Source organism: Schistocerca cancellata, chromosome 7 (genome assembly GCF_023864275.1).
Source record: "Schistocerca cancellata isolate TAMUIC-IGC-003103 chromosome 7, iqSchCanc2.1, whole genome shotgun sequence".
NCBI lineage: Eukaryota > Metazoa > Arthropoda > Insecta > Orthoptera > Acrididae > Schistocerca > Schistocerca cancellata.
In genome coordinates this window covers 356,902,469-356,927,935 of record NC_064632.1, presented here as the reverse complement: position 1 = coordinate 356,927,935, position 25,467 = coordinate 356,902,469, and the positions used below count along the sequence as shown (strand labels likewise).

Here is a 25,467-nt window from a genome sequence, read left to right as displayed (position 1 = left end):
GACTGTAGCGCCTAGAAACGCTCGGCCACTCCGGCCGGCGCCTAAGTAGAAAAATAAGGTTATTAAACCAAAATTCTTCTCCACGAAACGTTCTAATTTCTGTTTCCCTCACGTTTTTTGTGTCTAGTAATCAGTCTTCCGATATGTTTAATGCAACACGCCATGAATTCCTCTCCTGCACCAACCTCTTCATCTTAGAATATTTCTCAGTTATTTACTCGATATACTCCAGTCTCTACCTTCCCACTAAGCTCCCCCAGGTACCAAGACAGTTATTTGCTGTATGTCGTATCATCCTGCTTTTTCTTATTGTGTTTTCCACATTTTCGTGTCTGTCGAAAACTTCCTAATTTATCTCATTAGTCTATGTGATTTTTAAGATCCTTCTATTGCGCCACGCCTCAAACACTTCAATTCTCTTTGTTGTGTCCTCACCAAAGGGTGCACCCAGAGCTAGCGCGCTGAGACAGTTTGTCACTGGCGCCTACAACCATAACCATGGATCGATTAGCAACCTCCGTGCCGCCACCAATGAGGTGGACTTCCGCATTGTGATAATCTGCGGTCACAGGTAGCAACGGACAGGTTATTTCGGCGTTGGCGTACGACAGTTCCAGTACGGAGTTCCAGTGTTGCTGCTCGTATTTACAGTTCGCAGTGGCGATCAGTCTACAACTGATAGTGGGTGGAGCAGGGAACAGTCTCGATAGGGACGGGGAATATGATGTCAGTGGTGACTTGGTTAAGATAGCTACTCAAACTGGTGGCACTAATGTGCATTTCGTGCCACTGTTTCAGCGTCACGATCTGCCTCACCTTAATGCGGCTGTTAGGCGCGTTAATGTGGGGCTGGGGAGGGCACTGATGGCGGAGGGCATGGATCACATCTCAGTGGTGCCAGTTGGGGCTATCAGTAGATGGGGTTTCACTAGGCATGGCCTGCACCTCAACAGGTATGGGCTAAGCTTATAGGTGACAGTGTAGTGGGTGGTGGTGGTGGTAGTGGTATCACTCATGGAAAAATTCCTGTAGTAGTTGGTGTTAGAGCTGCACATTTTTTAGGCTGAAGTCATCTAATAGGTATACCTGCTTAAAGGAAGTGCCTCCAACTAAGGGCTCACCTCCAGAGGATGTAATGTTTCCAAGTAGAGAAGGAATTAGCATATTTCATCAAAATATAGGATGTATTAGAGATAAAGTTAATGAACTGCTAATAGATGTTAACTCTGAAATTATTGGTATATCAGAGCACCACTTAAATAATTTGATAATTCAGAGGCTTCCTTTACCAGGCTACAGATATTTGGCTGTTTCTCAAGGAGTTCCTTGCGGGGTGGGGGAGTGGCTCTGTAAGTAAAAAACAGTATTTCATTTGAGTACATAGACGTAACACGACACTGCACTGAACAGATATTTGAAAGTCGGCAGCATTAGTTGAATTTAGTGAAACTAAACTTCTAATTGCTGTTGTTTATAGGTCCCCTAACTCCGACTTCAGAGCATTTTTGCTTAAGCTACAGAGGGTTCTTGATTCACTTTGTAGGAAGTATCAGAAAGTAGTTATATGCGGTGACTTCAATATTAATTTTGTACATGATTGTGCAAGAAAAAGGATGTTGGTAGATCTCCTAAATTCATATGATCTGATGCAAACTGTGTTTTTTCCAACTAGGGTACAGGGGAACAGTAGCACAATCATAGACAATATTTTTATTCATTCTTCATTACTAGATGGACATTGTGTTAGTAAAAGGGTGAATGGCCTTTCAGACCATGATGCACAAATTTTATGTACTCAAACCAATGTCGTATTTAATTACAAACTACGTAGGAAAGTTAATCCAACAGCAATAGACAGTTTTTCAAAACTTGTCAAGGAACAAGAGTGGCAAGATGTTTATAGTGCCGATAATAAAGATGATAAATACAATGCTTTCCATAACACATTTCTCATGCTCTTTGAGAGTTGCTTTCCATTAGAGCATTCTAAACGGGGTACTAGCAGTAATGGGCAGCCCGGTTGGCTGACTAGTGGGATAAGGATATCATGTAGAACAAAGCGGGAATTATATCAACATGTTAGAAGTAGTCACAATCAAGCAACAGTAGCCCATTACAAACAGTATTGTAAGGTGCTTAAAAATGTTATTAGCAAGGCAAAAAGTATTTGGTATGCAAATAGAATAGCTAATTCACAGGATAAAATTAAAGCCATGTGGTCAGTTGTGAAGGAAGTGTCTGTTCAGCAGCACAAGGTTGATGATATAAAGTCAGTTTACAGGAATAATATTTCTGTTACTGATAAATCAGATAAATGTACAGTGTTTAACAACCATTTTCTGAGCATTGCTGGTGAATTAAATAAAAATTTAGTTTCTACAGGAAATCATATAAATTTCTTAGCAAATGCCTTTCCGAGATTGACGTCTGAAATACTCCTCTGTGGTACAGACAAGAGGGAGATTGAGTCAATAATTAAATCAGTGAAGACTAAGGACTCTCATGGTTATGATGGAGTGTCTAGTAGAATATTAAAGTACTGTGCTGCACATGTTAGCCCTGTATTTAGCCATATTTGTAATTTTTCCTTTAGGAATGGTCAGTTTCCCGAGCGATTAAAGTACTCAGTAGTAAAGCCGCTTTATAAAAAGGGAGAAAGGGATAATGTTGATAATTTTAGACCTATTTCTATGACATCAGTGTTTGCAAAAGTTATCGAAAAGGCTGTGTATGTAAGGTTAATTGATCATTTTATATCACACGATTTGCTATCAAATGTACAGTTCGGCTTTAGAAGTCGTTTGACAACTGAAAATGCTATATTCTCTTTTCTCTGTGAGGTACTGGATGGGCTAAACAAAAAGTTTCGAACGCTTGGCGTATTTTTTGATTTACCAAAGGCATTTGACTGTGTTGATCTCACAATATTGCTCCAGAAGTTGGACCATTACGGAATAAGGGGAGTAGCTCAAAATTGGTTCACCTCTTACTTTAGCAACAGGCAGAAAAAGGTCATTATTCACAATGTTGATAACGGCTGTGATGTGGGATCTGAGTGGGGTACTGTCAAGTGGGGGGGGGGGGGGGGATCAGTGTTGGGGCTGCTCCTGTTCCTTATTTATGTAAATGATATGCCCTCTAGTATTATGGGTAACTCTAAACTATTTCTGTTTGCTGATGACACTAGCTTGGTAGTAAAGGCTGTTGTGTGCAACATTGACTCGGTTTCAAGTAGTGCAGTACATGACCTCAGTTCATGGCTTGTAGAAAATAAACTAACGTTAAATCACAGTAAGACTCAGTTTTTACAGTTCCTAACACACAATTCAACAAAACCCGACGTTTTAATCTCACAGAACGGTCATATGATTAGTGAAACTGAACAGTTCAAATTCCTAGGTGTTCAGATAGATAGTAAGCTGTCGTGGAAAGCCCATGTTCAGGATCTTGTTCAAAGACTTAATGCTGCCATTTTCACTATTCGGACGGTATTGAAAGTGAGTGATATTTCGACACGTAAATTAGTCTACTTTGCTCATTTTCATTCACTTATGTCGTATGGTATTATGTTTTGGGGTAACTCTTCCCATTCTAGAAGGATATTTTTGGCTCAGAAACGGGCGGTTCGGGCAATAAGTGGTGTGAGTTCACGAACCTCTTGTCGACCTCTGTTCACGAGTCTGGGTATTTTGACATTGGCCTCTCAATATGTATATTCCTTATTGTCGTTTCTTGTTACCAATGTTAGTTTATTTCCAACAATACGCAGCTTTCACTCGGTTAATACTCGGCAGAAATCAAACCTCCATTTGGATCAGACTTCCTTAACTCTTGTTTAAAAAGGTGTGCAGTATACTGCTGCGTCCATTTTCAATAAGCTACCACAAGAATTCAAAAATCTTAGCAGTAATCCACGCGCTTTCAAATCGAAACTGAAGAGTTTCCTCATGGGTCACTCCTTCTATTCCGTCGAGGAGTTCCTTGAAAAATTAAGATGATTCTCATTGTATTGCTGATAGCGTTTGCTTAAACTTATGGACTGATTTTCTTTCAGGTTCATGAACATTTATTTTTATCTGTTATTACTTTTATGTTGTAAGTTCATGTACTGACACGTTCCATGACCTTGGAGATTTGCTCCTCAATTTGGTCCTACGGAACTTGACATGTAAATAAATAAATAAACTGGAACCTTCTACAGCCTTCGCATAGGAACAAGTGATTACTACAGTGATTGACAGTGTTGCGCCCAGGACAGACATACTCTTGTCGACATTGTATTCAGTAACGCACGCCTTGAAAGGCCACTGTTTACTTGTATCTGTCCGCAAGTACATCCAACGAGTTGTTGTACAACTTTAGTTAAATACTGCAGCGCAGTAAAGTCTATATTCGTGTGTCACTAATTTGTTTGCATTTCCCCAGTTCCTCCGTCCACGTCGGAACATCTAAACCTAATACGACGCGTGCGAGCTGTTCCACCCAGACGATCCATACACATCACTCTTCTTTCTCGATTTCTCTACAATCCACGATTCACTACTACGTAATGCTGTGCTCCAAATTTTGTATCCCGCCTGGCAGGCGGCGCGTCGGTCTGCTGCTGTAAACTGGAGGGTAGGCCGAATGTAGGAAGTGAGTAGGAGCAGGAAAAGGTGAAAATCTCTCAGTACTGCCCTTAGACATGGTTTTGCTATATCACAATATTAGCTGAATACATAATAACGTAAAAGAACTCCGTATTCAGGCCACGAGTGGCCTACCGCTACCATCCGACTGCCGTGTCATCCTCAGTGGAGGATGCGGATAGGAGGGGCGCGGGGTTAGCACACCGCTCTCCCGGTCGTTATGATGGTATTCTTGACCGGAGTAGCTCCTCAATTGACATCACGAGGCTGAGTGCAGCCCGAAAAATGCAACAGTGCCTGGCGGCTGGATGGTCACCCATCCAAGTGCCGGCCACGCCCAACAGCCCTTAACTTCAGTCATCTCCCGGGAACCAGTGTATCCACTGCGACAAGGCCGTTGCCTACATAATAACGTGAATACCTAAATTTGCACTGAGGAGCACGTAGGTGCGAAGTCTTACACCCGTCGTAAGTAGTGCAAATTCTCTATATGAAGCGAAGCTGAAGCGAGGTGTCCCGGCCGCCTGCTCTTGATCAAATGGGCAGAATCTGGAGCGACGCTCGTAGAGCTCTACAGCGCCGGTTAGAGGGCGCTGTCGTCGGTGTCGGTGTCGTAGTGTCAACCTAACAACTTGCACCTACGCCGTGGCATCGTAGCCATCGATACCATACCAAAAGTACCTTCTCAAAATTTTCTTCATCGAACAGACGCCAGTGCATGATACTGGTAAACTCTTTCGGCCAGGAATGCCGTCTTTGCGTGTACTAGTCTGCCTCTTACATCATCCTGGCTTCATCCATCACGAGTTCTTTTCCTTCCCAGATAGTAAAATTTCTTCACTTCGTCTAATTCTCGGCCCCCAATTTTCTTGTTAAAGTTATCGCTGACGCCGTTTCTGCGGCTACTCCTCACTATTTTCGTGTTTTTTGTTTACTTTAAATTCTTAGTGTGTGATAGACTGTTGATTCCATTAAACAAGTCCTGCAATTCGTGGTCACTTTCACTTGGGATACAACGAAACGAGGAGGACTGGTTGCGAACAGCACCGAGACCATTGCGTAGGAGAACCGACCGTCTGCTACCTCAGTGTAATTTAGACTAACGGCAGCCGTAAGCAAACATTCAATCCCTCAGTGTAAGAGAACCGCTGTCACTCCGGCGTGCAGAACACGCAATATCTGCTGCAGCCTCCCCACGCCGTCTAATTACTTCGTCACTAGTCTTATCAGCCCGCTTGTCACAGCAGCCCGCCGAAATATATTGCGTTTCACATAGCAGTCACCTCCAGAGCTGTCACGCATAGCCTCCCAAATGAGCAACGAAAGCTAGCGCAGTGAAAAAGACACAAATCTCCCTACACATATCTCATTGTTCCACAATCAGACAAGTATATTTTTAATCAACTGTGAGTACGACAATAAACTAGCTAGGCATCGCAGTTTGTGCTAGTTTGAAACTTCCTGATAGATTAAAACTGTGCACTGGATCGGGACTCGAACCCGGAACTTCTGCCTTAAGAGGCCAGAGCTCTACCTATATTTTTTCCTTCTATGAAACCAAAAGTTCTTCCTATCTTAAAACAATGATACAATTTCTACTCGTAAAAATTTATTTCGTATGAACAAACAAATCCTGGCTTTTCTGTCGTTCTATATCTGTTCTTCAGCAAGGAAAACAGCAAAGTGAGGATTTTGTCGTCCTTAAAAAAATGCAGTATGCTATTGGGAAATAGTTTCTTTGGAAACCAAAAGTTTCTGCTTGAGGGAGGAAAGGAAGTGTTCACTTTCAAAGAAGCTGACTCCCCCCCCCCCCTTATTTTCTAACCAAAAGCTCTGTTAAATAGTGCAACGGCATTACCGCGGTGGATACACCGCTTCCCGTCAGATCTCCGAAGTTAAGAGCTGTCGGGCGTGGCCAGCACTTGGATGGGTGACCATCCCGGCCGGCCTGCGCTGTTGCCATTTCCGCCCTGCGCTGTTGCCATTTTTCGGGGTGCACTCACAAGGGAACCGCCCCCCCCCCCCATCGCACCCCCCCCTCAGATTTAGTTATAAGTTGGCACAGTGGATATGCCTTGAAAAGCTGAACACAGATCAATCGAGAAAACAGGAAGAAGTTGTGTGGAACTATGAAAGAAATAAGCAAAATATACAAACTGAGTAGTCCATGCGCAAGATTGGCAACATCAAGGATAGTGTGAGCACAGGAGCGCCGTGGTTAGCGTGAGCAGCTGCGGAGCGAGAGGTCCTTGGTTCAAGTCTTCCCTCGAGTGAAAAGTTTACTTTCTTTATTTTCGCAAAGTTATGATCTGTCCGTTCGTTCATTAACGTCTCTGTTCACTGTAATAAGTTTAGTGTCTGAGTTTTGCGACCGCACCGCAAAACCGTGCGATTAGTAGACGAAAGGACGTGCCTCTCCATTGGGAACCGGAAACATTTGATCGCAAGGTCATAGGTCAACCGATTCCTCCACAGGAAAACACGTCTGATATATTCTACACGACACTGGTGACGGCATGTGCGTCACATGACAGGAATATGTTGTCAACCCACCTAACTTGTACACTTGGTGAATGGGTAAAAAGGTTCTTCTACCTTGCCCGATTTAGGTTTTCTTGTGGATGTGATAATCACTCCCAAAAAAGATGAAAACATAAGAGTTTGTCACATAAACTGCAACAAATGAATGCAACACTTTCACAGTCGCACAGTTTTCCCTGTGCTCTGTCAAAACATACGTTTTTAACGTTTTCCAATTTTTCCGTGTGTAGACCGTCAAATCCTGCATATGTCCAAGCAAATCTGAACATGTCCTGGAATTATGGAGAGCGAAGTTGATTATGTGTCCCCATACTACGGCGCAGTTACCTCGCATCGGACGGACTGACGGACAGATAATAATTGTCTGAAAATAAAAAATTAAACTTTTCACTCGAGGGAATACTTTTTTTTCACTTTTTTTTTTTAATCTCATTTTGTTCGTCTCCGTTCTTTGTATCTGCTCGGGGCGGACATCGCATGACACCCGTTTCAGTTCGTCGTTGATCCATTAAAGCAGTTTTTTTGTTACAGAGGGCAGCTAACCCTCTGACCGAACACGCTTAGTTACCACGCCGGCTGACTTGAACCAAGGACCTCTCGTTCCGCAGCTGCTCACGCTAACCACGGGACCACGGCGCTCCTGAGCTCACACTATCCTTGATGTTGCCAATCTTGCGCATGGACTACTTAGTTTGTATATTTTGCTTATTTTTTTCATAGTTCCACACAACTTCTTCCTGTTTTCAAGATTGATCTGTGTTCAGTTTTTCAAGGCCTATCCACTGTGCCAACGTATAACTAAATCTGAGGGGGGTGCGACGAGGAGGTTCCCTTGTCAGCCTTGTGATGCCACTTGAGGAGCTACTCGACCAGGAGAGCGGTGTGCTGACCACACGCCCCTCCTATCCGCATCCTCAGCTAAGGATGGCACGGCGATCGGATGGTCCCTATGGGCCACTTATGGCCTGAAGACGGAGTGCTTCTCTGTTGAATAGCATGTACCAGTATCACAGTACAGCAATGAACAATCTGCCGAAGTTATCTTTGAGCTTCATGCAATGCAGCAGTTCTTTGTGCTCCACTGTCAAGTAATACAGTAATCTTCAAGACGTATTTCGATTTTCTTGTTAATTGAGTAGTAGTTATAACTGGCTACCAACCAGAGAAATGCGTTGTTTTTCATTCTCGCATAAAAGAACTCACCTGGGAACAGAAAGCATTTTGAACCGTGTGTGGGTTATGAAGTACACGTTGTGATTGCTACTTTTTGTTCATCCATTGTCGAAAACGTGGAACACTTCACGATTTTGCACGTGATTCTTGCTCAGGGGACATACTAGTCTTCTCTGTATCATTCGAATTTTACTGTATATAACGCCGAAGCGAGTACACCGACTGAGGTATCCAATCACGACTTAAGACCCGTCTCCACAGCTGCACGTCGCCCAATTGGCGTCCAGTTGCACCAGGTCATCGTACCACACATTTTGTTTTCAGCTTTAGTTCGGTCAGGACCTCATTTCGTACCTTACAAAGTTCATTCTGGAAAGCATCCCCTCAGGCAGTGGCTAAGGCATGTCTCCACAATCTCTTTCCTCCAGGAGTGCTTTTCCTACAAGGCATGCAGCAGAACTTCTACGAAATTTGTAAAGTAGGAAAGAGATAATGACGGAAGTAAAGTTATGAGAGCGGGATGTGAGTCGTGCTTGAATTGCTCAGTCGGTAGAGCACTTGCCTGCGAAAGGCAGAGATCCTGAGTTCGAGACGCGGACCGGCAGACAGTTTTAATCTTACAGTAAGTTCAAACTACGAATACGTTTAATCCCGGAATAAATTATTAAAGGATGGGACCTACTGTAGACCTTCATCGGTACTACTTTGCTGGCCATTTTTAAAATTTATTTCGTATGAGCAAACAAATCCTGGCTTTTCTGTCGACCTATACCTGTTCTTGAGCAAGGCAAACAGCAAAGTGAAGATATTGTAGTCCTTAAAAAATGCAGTATGCAGTTCCCATTGTCCACTATGGCAGCGTACATAGAGTGAACGAAGGGCTAATGTAGTGATATGAAAGGGCGTTTAGTCTCTTGGACCCGTGTTGGAGCTCTCTGATGAAGGAATATAAACCAGAGAGAGAGAGAAGAGAGAGAGGAATGAACCAACAAACAAACCAAAAAGAAAGGAATTTACTGTGATATCTGATGATCATTTGACGGAAACACAGAAAATGTGATCTTTTAACTTACTCAATACAAAAATTTACTTAAGTGTACATTACAAAAACAAAACATTTGTAATGACAATAAGGAACCCCTGACGGGCTCTTACCGTATGAATGTGATATCACCCCAGTTCGTAGCCATTTTTGCATAGCGCAGCACTCACCTGAAACAAGAAAAAACAAAGGTTTTACTTCTTATGCTATAATGAGATTATGTATACATATATCGCGATATTTACAATTATTTGTGAAAGTATCCGCCCTTATTTGTATGCTCTTCTTTTGTGTAAGTGCATAAAGAAACACGATACGCCGCGCGCTGTAGCCGCGAGGTCTTGGGCGTCTTGTCAAGGTTCGTGCGGCATCCCCCGTCGGAGGTTCGAGTCCTCCCTCGGGCAAGGGTGTGTGTGTTGCCCTTAGCGTAAGTTAATATAAGTTAGATTAAGTAGTGTATAAGCCTAGGGACCGATGAGCTTAGCAGTTTGGTCCCATAGGAACTTACCACAAATTTCGAAACACAATACATGTTTTTGAGGAACTCTCGTCGCAATTTACACTTTTGCGTCTTACAGGACATAGTGTTAATGTCGCTGGTATATCTTCAGCCCCTGTTGATGTTCACATCTTTCCATATCAATCTGGGGCTAAACGAACATCGTTTACTCATTCTCCACGCGCGCGGGTGCGTGCGTGCGTGCGTGCGTGCGTGTGTGTGTGTGTGTTTATTTTTTTTTTTTAATACCTCCTTTAATCTGTCAAATAGTGTGCTACTGCATAATGTCGTTTTCCATCTGTTAATACCTTCTACGCGTGGAAGTTTTTTATATTGTTGTTCTTATAGCGTATGGCTGTATTTTAGTACTTTTAAATCTGTGTCTATTTTAGTTCGGCGTTTTTTGTGGGCTATTAAGCGGTCAGCAAATGTGCTACGGTAGGTTTTATTTTTTGGAGTTCTCAATATTTTCTCTTAACTTTCTGTACGTTCGCCCTACGTTTACTGACCGTCAACATCTGAACAGCTGCATATAACTGGGTAGATGCCTGATATGTTGAATCTGCATGTGGTAATTTCCTGTGTTCTGAATTTTATCTAGGTTATGTTGTGTGTTCTGTGTTCTATCCGATTCCACTGTTTCTTTAAAATGTTGTGCATTCTCTGAACTATTTTGATATTGTAGCTGAGTATGTGCGATTTTGTTGTGTGTGTTGAGTCTTGCTCTGTTTTGTTCTGTGTGTGGTTATTATTTTTGTGTTATGTTTCTCTGTGTAGTTGTACAAGGTCTTTTATTCATACGGCATGTTCACTCCATCTCTGTCTGCATATTTTATGGTTTACTTTACTGTCTGTTAATGAGGAAGCATAAATCTACTGCTTGCTAGTTTGTGTGTCAATGTGTGGTTAGATTGACTGTAAACATAGTGGATTATGATTGTGGGTTTGCTGTATACTGCAAAATTATGTGTGTTGTTGGTTCTTTGTATGGTGAGGTATAGAAAATTTCGCACTTTCTTTGTTCCTGTTTCTGATATTAAATGAATTTTAGGGTGTTAGTCGTTTATTTCGACATATAGCTATTTCAGGAGGCTATGTGGTTTGTCAATCAGGCACATTGTCTCATCGATAAAATGATTCCAATATATAACTTTGTATTTTTTGTTATACGTCGAAGTACCTTGTTTTCTAAGACTCTTATGAAAGTATTAGCTATGAGACCACTACTTGGTGTGACCATTTGCAGTGTTTTGAACACAAAGTAGTTTTGTGCAGTTACATATTGCTGCATACAGGTGCTGTTTCTTCAGAGTTGTGTGCCTCGTGTGTTGTCTTGCTGTTTTAGTCTTCTTGCGATGAAGCTGATTGTTTCATCAATTGTAATGAAGTATAAATTGATGTGATATCAAACGATAAGTGATTGCCATGTCTGGAATCTCTGTGGTCTTGATCGAACTTAATGACTGGTCTTCTAGGAATATTTTGTTGTTGTACTTTTGATAAGGAATTAAGAGTATGTCTTTGGAATTTTCTGTCATTCTTATCCAGCCTTTGGCAAATATGTTTTAATGTTTTAAGTGTTTGTTGAATGTTTCTCTAGTATCCTACAACTGAGTCACTTGTCATCTTGGTGATGACGATACCCTCCAAAAACACTAATGTTTCGTAGATGTGGTCTTTTAATTCATGATCATAATTACGTTGACTTTGTCCACTTTGTCAATTTGGCTTTGAGCTGTTTTATTTTTTGCCTTAGCTTCTTAGATGTAATATCTTTGCATGTTATGCTCTCCGAGATTAATGGTGGTTTTGTGGGTTTTGGTTATTTGTGTTGTTTCTACAGCTAATAATTCTCTTGTAGGGTTTACATTTTTTTTTTAGATTTTGTTGTAAGGGCTTCTATTGTTTATGTTACTTTTGTGTCCATGTTGTGTTTTGGTCCTCTATCAAGAAATCACCTCTCTGGTTTCGTTAGATTTATGTCAGCTTGATGATTTTGTTGGGGAAAATATCTTTGAATTTGGTGTTGTTTACATATCCGAGGGTTTTTGCTTTTGTTTCTCCTGTTTTATTATATTACCTCTTATCTGTGTTCATCTTTACTCTTTCTATTATTTGCCCAAAATAAGCTATAATTTTGACTTTATCGGCTAATTCCGGATGTGTTTTTGTAAAGTTCAATGTTAAGAAACTGTTTTTTAGCATATATTTCCTAAATTTCTTGTTTTTACCTCAATATATCGACTTTCCTTTTTACTTTTCAGTGGATGGGATGCTATTCGGAGCTACATTATGGTACAGACAACTTTCATTTTGTTGAGGATTGCCTTCTGATGTTTCGATAGGGTTTTCCGTATTTATTACTGAGATTTTTCCGGAATGCCTGGCTATGCGATTAAGCGATGAAATAACCATTGTTCGGTTTTGTAGCCCTAACAGTAGCCGTGTTCGTGTATTAAATTATGAAGATTAAGGTCTCACTTATTATACAAGCAACTGTTAATAAACGTTTATAAACAATAGTTATTAGCCTAATGGGCAGACCTGAATTTCCATAATTTAGTCAGCAAACACAAATACTGCTGGAGCTTAAAACCAACTCAAATGAATTTGGAAAAATGACATTCAAAAAGAATGATGCAACTGCTTCTGTGTATCCCAATGGAATTTTTAGGGTGGCGCAAAGTCCATTGCGTGTAATACGATGACATCACTTTGACACTGGGTCATATAAAAGAAGTTGCGCGGCAGATAGGTATTTCCAGGAATAGAATGCATCTCCGTATACCTTCGCTTAAATCTGCATCCGGTTCTGGCGCTGCAGTCCGGAACCGCGGGACTGCTACGGTCACAGGTTCGAATCCTGCCTCGGGCATGGGTGTGTGTGATGTCCTTAGGTTAGTTAGGTTTAAGTAGTTCTAAGTTCTAGGGGACTTATGACCTGAGATGTTGAGTCCCATAGTGCTCAGAGCCATTTGAACCAGTTTTGAAATCTGCATCTTTCGCTTCGCACTTAAGTCGACTGCGCGAGCTGTTGTTGAGCTTTTGGTTCGTCTCAAGTAAACTCCAATGAGCCTTGGAGTGGAGGTAAGTGAAATATTTGGGAGTAAATTACCAATTCAGGCATTTACCTGGCAATAAAATTTCCTGAAAACCTTAGTTAGCGTGGTTTTGCCATAGGGGCACGTTCTTGCATTCTACTTATTTTTATTAACGCGTAATCGTCTTAGAAAATTAAGTATTATTTGAAGTTAAAAGGTAGATTTCGCACACGTTATTCATCGGAGACAAAGAGATTGTCAGGAATACCCCAAGGAAGTGTGATACGACCCCTCTTGTTCTTTATATACATAAACAATGTGATGCACTGGTTGAGCAGCAATCTGCGACTGTTTGATGAATACACTGTAGTGGACGAGACAGTGTCGTCTTTGAGTGATGTAAAACGATACACATTAACTTCGATAGAATTTCTCTGTTGTCTGAAAAATGGCTGCTTGGTCTTAATGTGGGAAACGTAAGTTAATGCAGGTGAGTAGTAAAAACAATCATGTAATGTTCGAATACAGTATTAGTGTTTTGCCGTTTGACACAGTCACGCTGATTCAATATCCACGCGTGACGTAAGCTCATTTGTAGGGAATAAGAATGCTCAGCTATAGTTTATTGGGAGAATTGTCGGAAAGTGTAGCTCGTCTGTAAAGGAGTGCACGTACAGAATACCTGTACGACAGATTCTTGTGTACTGCTCGAATGTGTGGGATCCACGACAGATAGGATTAAAAGTAAACATCGAAGCAAATTCAGAGGCGTTTTGCTACACTACTGGCCATTAAAACTGCTAGACCAAGAAGAAATGCAGATGATGAACTGGTATTCATTGGAAAAATATACTAGAACTGACATGTGATTACATTTTCACGCAATTTGGATGCATAGATGCTGAGAAATCAGTACCCAGAACAACCACCTCTGGCCGTAATAACGACCTTCATACGCCTGGGCATTGAGTCAAACAGAGCTTGGATGGCGTGTACAGGTACAGCTGCCCATGCAGCTTCAGCACGATAGCACAGTTCATCAAGAGTAGTGACTGGCGTATTGTGACGAGGCAGTTGCTCGGCCACCATTGACCAGACGTTTTCAATCGGTGAGAGATCTTGAGAATGTGCTGCCCAGGGCAGCAGTCGAACATTTTCTGTATCCAGAAAGGCTCGTACAGGACCTGCAACATGCGGTCGTTCATTTTCCTGCTGAAATGTAGGGTCTCGTAGGGATCGAATGAAGGGTAGAGCCACGGGTCGTAACACATCTGAAATGTAACGTCCACTGTTCAAAGTGCCGTCAATGTGAACAAGAGGTGACCGAGAGGTGTAACCAACGGCACCCCATACCATCACGCCGGGTGATACTCCAGTATGGCGATGACGAATACACGCTTCCAATGTGCGATGTCGCCAAACACGGATGCGACCATCATGATGCTCTAAACAGAACCTGGAGTCATACGAAAAAATGACGTTTTGCCATTCGTGCACCCAGGTTCGTCGTTGAGTACACCCTCGCAGGCGCTCCTGTCTGTGATGCAGTGTCAAGGGTAACCGCACCCATGGTCTTCGAGCTAATAGTCCATGCTGCTGCAAACGTCGTCGAACTGTTCGTGCAGATGGTTGTTGTCTTGCAAACGTCCCCCTTCTGTTGACTCAGGGATCGAGACGTGGCTGCACGTTCCGTTACAGCCACGCGGATAAGACGCCTGTCATCTCGACTGCTAGTGATACGAGGCCGTTGGGATCCAGCATGGTGTTCCGTATTACCCTCCTGAACCCACCGATTCCATATTCTGCTAACAGTCATTGGATCTCGACCAACGCGAGCAGCAATGTCGCAATACGATAAACCGCAATTGCGATAGGCTACAATCCGACCTTTATCAAAGTCGGAAACGTGATGGTAAGCCTTTCTCCTCCTTACACGAGGCATCACATTAACGCCGGTCAACTGTTGTTTGTGTATGAGAAATCGGTTAGAAACTTTCCTCATGTCAGCACGTTGTAGGTATCGCCACCGGCGGCAACCTTGTGTGAATGCTCTGAAAATCTAATCATTTGCATATCACAGCATATTCTTCCTGTCGGTTAAATATCGCGTCTCGACCACGTCATCTTCGCGATGTAGCGATTGTAATGGCCAGCAGTGTAGATTTGTTACTGAAAGCTTCCATCTACATGCGAGTATCACAGAAACTCAAATGTGAATCCCCAGAAGGAAGAAGAGGTTCTTTTCGCGAAACAGTACGCAGAAAGTTTAGAAAACTGGCTTTTGCGACAGTCTGCAAAACGAATTCTACTGCCGCCAACATCCATATCGCGCAAGGACAGCGAAGACAAGATAAGAGAATGGGGGCTCGTTTTCAACCATGTAGGCAGTCGTTTCTCCCTCGCTCCATTTGCGTGTGTAACAGATAACGGAATAATTAGCGGTGGAACAGCGGACCTTTTTCCGTGCACCGTACGGCTATTCGTGAAGTATGTATGTAGATGCAGATGCAGTAGCAAGACGCTGTGTGGAATGGAACGTAAACGAAGGCACAAGGAGTTTGCATAAGCCTCGGCTACACACCGGGAGGGGAGATGGAAGCTCACGGTCGACATGAGAGCCCCCGGTCAGACGACACATCACTCCGTCATCGACAACCCAAACCCTCACCTCCCCTCTAGTCGGCCGAGGGTAAGATACACTTGGATTGCGTCGCAGATGCTGACTAACTGGCTGTCGGGTATTCCTTACAGATAATTCTTTCCATAATAGCTTCAGAGCCGAGTTGTATTGCGAAGCTGCACATGTCATACAAAACAAAAGAAAGAAAATAAGAACAATCCTCTGAATTATAGATCCATATCACCGACATCGATGTGGAGGAGGAGGATATTAGTGTTTGACGTCCCGTCCACAACGAGGTCATTAGAGACGGACCACAAGCTCGGCTTAGGGAACGATAGGGAAAGATATCGGTCGTGTCCTTTCAAAGGAGCCATCCCGTCATTTGCCCGGAGCGATTTAGGGAAATCACTGAAAACCTAAATGAGAATGGTCGGACGCGGGTTTGAACAATGTGAGGCAACGGGCGAGTTGTGGCGCCCTGAAAATATTCCAAGTTCATAGTTGGCGGCCTCTGCTCGGGTTGCTCGGCAAGGCGCGGCTCGTTACCAAGCACGTTAGCTAAGCAAAAGGGGTCCAGCGACTGCATGGCTGGGAATTCAATGTTGACGCTGTGACGAGGACTGTGCTTTGTGTCTTCGAAGGAGATCTGTATGCCGAGAGTGCCAAAGATGGCGGACTTTGTGAAACCAGCATGCAGACATTTCACAGTTCGTATAGAAATTAATAGTAACCAGAGGAATTATGACACCTTAAAATGAAACGTGTACATTACCATTATTTGCACGACGATTCTGATGGTGTAATCAGATTTTCAATATCTTTATTATTTTAAAGTTTAGTATCTGGCAGTAAATTATACAAGTAACACCCAGTAACGAATTTCCAAAATCGAAACGGCTCACCCGATTTCGTCGATCGGTGTGTCTTTAGAAAGCTATTAGTGTAAACCTAAATTTCTATGAATGACAGGCATGTAACTTATATAGTTCATGAGTCATTGGCTGTCAAAGTGGCCGATTACTATCGAACGCGTCAGGCCATAAGTACTCCACAGCTACACGAAAAAACGGTAGCAGCATGCTTATAAATATATTGATTCATCTATGTCTTTGTTTATATGCGATATACACTATTCATGAAGAAATTGGTCAGTTATTTACTGTTTTTAGAAAACGCAGAGACGTTAGGCTACTAGCCTACTTTTGTTTGCTATTCCTTTGACATATGTCCATTTAATTTGTTTATGTATTTAATAAAGTGTGTTAGAGCGTGTTTATCGTCCAGCCGTAGGAATATTTATTTAATTTCAAGTTGTTTAAATATAAATCCACCATTTCGTATGTGTTTCAATATGTTTGTGAGTGTACATTGGCTTGGAGACATGGAGGGAGCGCTCTAGCCAATCACAGCGCTCCTTACTAAGAGAGACGTATAGAGGTTGTGGAGGAGCGTCGTTTCCGGAGAGGATACGGGGAGTTCTGAACAGGACGGCGTGACGGAGGGACAGTCGGCTGAAAGACTTGGACAGTGGAGCACTTTGCGCGTGATCGCGGAGGATAGAAATACAGGGTTATTACAAATGATTGAAGCGATTTCACAGCTCTACAATAACTTTATTATTTGAGATATTTTCACAATGCTTTGCACACACATACAAAAACTCAAAAAGTTTTTTTAGGCATTCACAAATGTTCGATATGTGCCCCTGTAGTGATTCGGCAGACATCAAGCCGATAATCAAGTTCCTCCCACTCTCGGCGCAGCATGTCCCCATCAATGAGTTCGAAAGCATCGTTGATGCGAGCTCGCAGTTCTGGCACGTTTCTTGGTAGAGGAGGTTTAAACACTGAATCTTTCACATAACCCCACAGAAAGAAATCGCATGGGGTTAAGTCGGGAGAGCGTGGAGGCCATGACATGAATTGCTGATCATGATCTCCACCACGACTGATCCATCGGTTTTCCAATCTCCTGTTTAAGAAATGCCGAACATCATGATGGAAGTGCGGTGGAGCACCATCCTGTTTAGCGTCGGCTGTGGTATGTTTAGCTCCCTGCTTGCTTTATTTCTCGACTTCCGCGGGCTACGCGTGAAACTTGCCCGCACGCGTTAAACCGTTTCTTCGCTCACTGCGGGCCGATCCGTTGATTTCCCCTTACAGAGGCATCCAGAAGCTTTAAACTGCGCATACCATCGCCGAATGGAGTTAGCAGTTGGTAGATCTTTGTTGAACTTCGTCCTGAAGTGTCGTTGCACTGTTATGACTGACTGATGTGAGTGCATTTCAAGCACGACATACACTTTCTCGGCTCCTGTCGCCATTTTGCTTCACTGCGCTCTCGAGCGCTCTGGCGGCAGAAACCTGAAGTGCGGCTTCAGCCGAACAAAACTTCATGAGTTTTTCTACGTATCTCTAGTGTGTCGTGACCATATGTCAATGAATGGAGTTACAGTGAATTTATGAAATCGCTTCAATAATTTGTAATAGCCCTGTATTTCGGAGTGCCGACCTGTACTCTTTTGTGATTTCCGTGGCTTATGCAGTGAAGATGTAGTATGCGATCAGAAGGGAATATCTCGCGAGCTCTGTTGTGGTTCACAACTAATTACGTGAAGTAGGAATCTATTGTTTCCCTGTCATTCAACTTATATTTTATTTAATTGCTGGACCATCGACACCAATAAGTGTTTTGCAGAAATATACCGCACTTTCAAAAGTACTTCTACTATCGTACTCATCATTTAAAGCCGTTAAGATAGTACCTGCAGATTTTATTTAATTGCAATCTTTCATTTGTAAATTTATATGTTACATTCATAATTCGCAATTGCCGAGCGATGGAAACCTTCGACCATTCGATTCATGTGTGTATTCTTATCGTATACTGTAGGCTCAGCAGTATTTGACCTGTAATGCGGCAACTACGTACCCCAGCCCCTAGACAACGAAACCAGCCAAAACTTTTAATATTCAACTTTGAGTCAGAGCGTACGTAGTTGAGAGCCACCACTTCATTTCACATTATTCTATTGGAAAGCCCGCAACAGTCGCAGGTTTCAGGTTTCCAATGTTATGAAATACCTTGAAGAGAACGATCTATTGACACGTAACCAACATGGATTCACAAAATATTATCCTTGTGAAACTGTAGAGATATCTGACATTCCCCAAGGAAGTGTGACACCGCTTGATCTGTACAGAGTGTTAAAAAGTTTTCCATTTTGAGACATAGTGGTGTGGACTTGAACAAAGAAAAAAAGTTCAGTAATCATGGCCTCGATCACACACGTCTTAATAATTACGAGCAATTGTTCATTCTCACAAATGTGAAACATCTCTTCTACTGCAAGCTGTTCCTCCTCCCCAGAAGGGGACGAGAGAAGGAAACGTAGCTTCACGGGTCGAAAGGGTATGCGATTACAAAATCGAGTCAAATTTACAAATAACTTGTCAGTATGAGCCCACTTTTCAGTAAGACATTGAACCCCCTATAGTCTGGATGAACGCACGGATTCGTTTGGGCAGGATGTCATACGGCCGTTATATCCTTTACTAAGTCAATATGGCCTAACACTGTTTTAAATGGTGCTTGATATCCTGAATACGTCTCTGGGACGTAACTGATGTCCAAGGTGGTCTCAAATCCGTTCTATTGGAGACACATCAGGGGATTTTGCTGACCATAGGAGTACCTCACCATCACGCAGACAGTACTATGTGGGCACGAGCATTCCTACTGGAAAATAGCACCACGACACTGTTGCGCAGAAGTAATACATAAGGACGATGGATGTCCATAACGTAACTTCGTGTCATCAGAATTCCCACAGTCACTTCCAACAGGGATCTGAAGTTATACTCTGTAATTCCGCACGTTACGACGCCAGGAGCAACACCGCTGTACCGGCTCTCCTAAACATTGGAAGAATGGGACCTCTGCCCAGGTCGCCGCCATACTTGCACACGATGGTCATCTGCGATAGTGCAGATTCATCAATGAACACAATGCGAATCCATTCATCAGCAGTCCATGTTTTCCGGACATGGCACCACTCCAAATGCCACCGTTTGTGTTGTGGAGCCTACGCATGGGACGGTAGTTCCCTGTTCCTACTCTCACACCAATGGTCGGCGAAGCCACAGGGAGTCCATAACCTGTTCTCGGACAGCAGGTGCACATGTGGAGGGGTTGCGATGTGTTTGTTGCACTGTATGGTGATCCTCCCTTTGAACTACTGGACCTCACGTTCCTGTACAGTCCAAAACGTAGTCACAGTCACATACGAATGCCCCACAAATATGGATATTACAGGATTGATATGCCGGCCAAATGTAACCACAATCAAGTCCCTTTCAAATTCTGTCAGCTGCTGATAACGCTGTCAAACACGAGTACGTGGCAATTCTTTCACATCTGACACCGCTCGAGTTTCTTATATAGCCTACCAGGCCTGGTAACAACACTAAACACGAACAACACTAATACGCTCTCATGGCCGTTTTACCTGTAACTCATCATTTATATCCTCGCCGATGGTGTGCACGTGTACGAATTTACATTGATATTATACCATGTCTTCTGGGTGCTTCCCTTCTTTTTATGGCAGTGTAACTGTAGTGACAGTGTCATCGTGATAGCGTGCTCTCAATGTGACATTACGTCGATCTTTCAAAATAAATAAATAAATATAGTGGTTGCTGGCTGCGTACCCAAGCATAAAAAAACAACTTCGATACTGATGGTCTTATTTATTTACTAGCTTAGTGCCCGCTGCTCCACTCGCGTATACTGTACGGCCCCCAGAGATTTTTTTGTTTCTATTTAATCGAATTTTTGTGTTATTCACAAATTGCAACACTTTCTAAGCTTTTCACGCTAAGTGAGGCCATATAAGCATCATCTTTTTCCGAATGTGCTTCTGATCAAAAAGGGATTCTGCTAGCTGGAGTCCAAAGCTTTTGTTAATCATGTCTTCCGCGTTCTCGTGGAGGAATTTTCACAGTAACTTTCATCCCCTAACAAATATTTCTTTTTATTTAACCGAGAAGTGAAATACCAATTTTAATAAATAAAGATTAAAATTTTTTTAATTTAATGAAATATTTTCTTAAAAATTTTCAGCCCCTACTGCACTCCCTTCAGGGTTGAATTTCCAGAAACACTCATATATGTATCTTTTTTAATTTCTAGCCCAGAAGTCAAGTACCAATTGACATAGTTGTAGCGGTAAGAATCCGTTAGTAGTTCTTTGTAATCATTTTGAAAAAAAACTTTTACCCACTATTTTACTCTCTTAGTGGTTAAATTTCCATAAATACTGAACACACACATTTTTTATTTTCTGACAGAGAAACCAAATTCCAGTTTTCATAGTTCTAGCTTCAAAATTCCCTTAATAGCGAATTAATTTCAAAATTCCTTTCATCCCCTCTTTTACCCCTTTAGGAGTGGAATTTAATCTATGCGTACAGCATAAGATCCACAACCACTCCAAACTTAAAGTTTCTGCCCTTAGCGGTTCTGTCTGGCGATGATGAGTCAGTGATGCCGCTTGACCCTATTTTACCCCATTAGGAATGGAATTTCCAAAAACAGTGACATGGGTATGTTTTATAGCAGAGAAATGAAATACAAATTTTCATAGATTTAGTTTCAAAAATGCTTGCAAAATGAAATATTTCCATAAAAACTATCAACCCCGTTTCACCCCCAATAAGGGTTTAATTTCCAAAAACAATGAAACGTATTTTTTTATTTACAACTGAGAAGCCAAATTTAGTTCTTCACAGATTTAGCTTTAAAAATGCTTTGATAATAAAATATTTTCATAAAAAATCTCATCCCCTATTGCACCCCCTTACGGGTTCAGTTTACAAAAACGCTGAAACATATTTTTTATCTGTATCCTAGAAGTCAAATACCACTGTTCATGGATATAACTTTAAAAATACTTTAGTAAATCTTTAATAACGATAAACAGGGTGTTACAAAAAGGTACGGCTAAACTTTCAGGAAACATTCCTCACACACAAAGAAAGAAAATATGTTATGTGGACATGTGTCCGGAAACGCTTACTTTCCATGTTAGAGTTCATTTTATTACTTCTCTTCAAATCACATTAATCATGGAATGGAAACACACAGCAACAGAACGTACCAGCGTGACTTCAAACACTTTGTTACAGTAAATGTTCAAAATGTTCTCAGTTAGCGAGGATACATGCATCCACCCTCCGTCGCATGGAATCCCTGATGCGCTGATGCAGCCCTGGAGAATGGCGTATTGTATCACAGCCGTCCACAATACGAGCACGAAGAGTCTCTACATTTGGTACCGGGGTTGCGTAGACAAGAGCTTTCAAATGCCCCCATAAATGAAAGTCAAGAGGGTTGAGGTCAGAAGCGTGGAGGTCATGGAATTGATCCGCCTCTACCAATCCATCGGTCACCGAATCTGTTGTTGAGAAGCGTACGAACACTTCGACTGAAATGTGCAGGAGCTCCATTCTGCATGTACCACATGTTGTGTCGTACTTGTAAAGGCACATGTTCTAGCAGCACAGGTAGAGTATCCCGTATGAAATCATAATGACGTGCTCCATTGAGCGTAGGTGGAAGAACATGGGGCCGAATCAAGACATCACCAACAATGCCTGCCCAAACGTTCACAGAAAATCTGTGTTGATGACGTGATTGCACAATTGCGTGCGGATTCTCGTCAGCCCACACATGTTGATTGTGAAAATTTACAATTTGATCACGTTGGAATGAAGCCTCATCCGTAAAGAGAACATTTGCACTAAAATGAGGATTGACACATAGTTGGATGAACCATTCGCAGAAGTGTACCCGTGGAGGCCAATCAGCTGCTGATAGTACCTGCACACGCTGTACATGGTACGGAAACAACTGGTTCTCCCGTAGCACTCACCATACAGTGACGTGGTCAACGTTACCTTGTACAGCAGCAACTTTTCTGACGCTGACATTACGGTTATCGTCAACTGCACGAAGAATTGCCTCGTCCATTGCAGGTGTCCTATTCGTTCTAGGTCTTCCCCAGTCGCGAGTCATAGGCTGGAATGTTCCGTGCTCCCTAAGACGCCGATCAATTGCTTCGTACGTCTTTCTGTCGGGACACCTTCGTTCTGGAAGCCTCATCCGTAAAGAGAACATTTGCACTGAAATGAGGATTGACACATTGTTGGATGAACCATTCGCAGAAGTGTACCCGTGGAGGCCAATCAGCTGCTGATAGTACCTGCACACGCTGTACATGGTACGGAAACAACTGGTTCTCCCGTAGCACTCACCATACAGTGACGTGGTCAACGTTACCTTGTACAGCAGCAACTTTTCTGACGCTGACATTAGGGTTATCGTCAACTGCACGAAGAATTGCCTCGTCCATTGCAGGTGTCCTCTTCGTTCTAGGTCTTCCCCAGTCGCGAGTCATAGGCTGGAATGTTCCGTGCTCCCTAAGACGCCGATCAATTGCTTCGTACGTCATTCTGTCGGGACACCTTCGTTCTCGAAATGTCTCGATACAAACGTACCGCGCCACGGCTATTGCCCCGTGCTAATCCATACATCAAATGGGCATCTGACAACTCCGCATTTGTAAACATTGCGCTGACTGCAGAACCGCGTTCGTGATGAACACTAACCTGTTGATGCTACGTACTGATGTGCTTGATGCTAGTACTGTAGAGCAATGAGTCGCATGTCAACACAAGCACCGAAGTCAACATTACCTTCCTTCAATTGGGCCAACTGGCGGTGAATCGAGGAAGTACAGTACATACTGACGAAACTAAAATGAGCTCTAACATGGAAATTAAGCGTTTCCGGACACATGTCCACATAACATCTTTTATTTATTTGTGTGTGAGGAATGTTTCCTGGGAGTTTGGTCGTACCTTTTTGTAACACCCTGTATTTTCAAAAAGCTTTCACCCACTAACACCCCACAGGGTTGAATTTCCAAAAATGCGGAAACATGTATTTCTTTATTTCTGGCCGATAAACCAAGTACCAATTTTAATAGGTCTACCTTCAAAATTGTCTTAATACAGACAGGGAAAAAAACTTCAGCATCTATTTCACACACTTAGCGTTGAAATTTCGAACAATACCTTCTTAGCCGACGCCTACAGTATACGATCCACACCTTCTCCAAATCTCAAGTTTCTATCCTTAGCGGTCTGGATTGAGAGATGGTGAGTCGTTAAGTGAGGACACTGCCTTTTGTATATAGACATGTCAGTATTTCCTTACTTATGGGAACTGAAATTAAATCCACGTTGACCACGGTGTAGATTTAACCCTCCGAGAGTTCGACCAGTTATAAAAACGTTTTCACTCCACGCTTACATTTGTTTTTTAGATGCCATTACACTACATACAGTTTTGCCGCTCGGTGACGATGTTCGACTTCCGTCAGATCTATATGGCGTGCCCTGTAGGCAAGTATGCAGAGAACAAGAACGAAAGAAAGAAAGAACGGGGAAAGCACTTCTGGAAGAGTACACGTCGGAAGCACCGGAGGCTAAAATTTGCGCCGCTGCTCTGCCGGAAGAGAATAGTTTCCAGAGCGCCAAATAGAGCAGAATAACGAGCACCGCTGCGACTTAACTCGGCCCCGGGGCTCAGTTCTGAAATCCGCCATAAAAAAAAAGAAGCTGTGCGGGGGCGCCTCCTTTGACGGCAAGCGCCAAGCGAGGAGCTTCCGCGGAAAAATGAACGTGAAAAGCGGACGACTTTTGAAACGTAGTTCCATAGAAGGCCAAGAATAAGCGGAACTGGCAGGTGTTACATGGAAAAAGAGGGACGACGTTCCTTCGAAAAGCGTCAAAGGTCTTTGTAACAGGTAGGCTTCAGTCCCTGCGCTACAGTATTATGTTGTCAATGGAACCCTGCCCGAATAGCTGCAAGCCACGTGGGTACTTATTCAGTTGCTTCTGCTAGAAGTTGATAAAAAATAATATACCTCGTAAGGCTTATCCTTCATCAGTTTGTAAAGTGAGCACATCCTCGGGTAGCTCTGATATCACCTCACATATTTATTGTCACAGAATGTTTTTTTTTTTTTTTTTAACAGGTAAATTAATGTCTGAGTTAACCAATCAAAGCGGTGTCCCATTGATCTCATTATTTGGTTACAAAAGTACCGTGAAAAAATGAAGCGGTTAGAAAAGACTATCACGTGAGAAATTATTTTTTTTTCTGTGAACCCTGGAGTTGTGTTGATGTTACCAGAGCATGCTACAGGGTCGCCAGTAGAGTATTCGGAAGGTCACAGAGGGAAGACAGGCAAGGCTGAAGTGGCAGCAGCGGATGGCGTGTGATTGCGGTCGGAAGTGTGTGCGCAGAACTGACAAAAATTAACTCTCATAAAAATCATGTTGAGGGACCAAGAAAGGCGAGAGTATCACGAATCAGTAAGAGGCAAAGTACTGTGTTCATCTGGGTGCTCAGCGAACTCTATAACGTGATTGACAAACATGCTTGAATCGCTTCTAGCGGGTGCCGAGAATCTAACAGTAATAATGATAACACTTAACTCAAAACAAATAAAATTGTGGGCTTCTTATTTAACGTAATTATTTCCCCAGGAACATCACTTCAAAAATTTACAGTGACATAACCATAATGGGAGTGACGCACTCAACCAGCGTTCGCCGCCATGATAAAGGTAACATAGCACATTATTGGCATTTTCCGGTAACATCACTTGGAGAACAGGTCAACTCACACGTTCAACATGAGAACAAAGGTATTCAGTATTCCAGAACAGACATTGCATGTCGCAGATTCTTTTACCAATATTACACTATCAAACTGAAATACGATCCCTCCTTTTAGTCTAGTTGTATCATATAAATTTCTTCTATCCCAAATTCGATTCAATGCCTACT

The 25,467-nt window shown here is 42.6% G+C and overlaps 1 protein-coding gene and 1 non-coding gene across 2 annotated transcripts in view; both read right to left on the bottom strand.

Annotated features, from left to right (window-relative positions):
- The window catches only part of LOC126092080 (protein FAM110B), a 501,532-nt gene that overhangs the window by 436,464 nt on the left and 39,601 nt on the right, over window positions 1-25,467 (bottom strand). The window lies entirely within an intron of this gene.
- Window positions 8,453-8,559, bottom strand: LOC126093528 (U6 spliceosomal RNA). Its single transcript, XR_007521670.1, has one exon. It is a non-coding gene; the product is annotated as a U6 spliceosomal RNA (small nuclear RNA).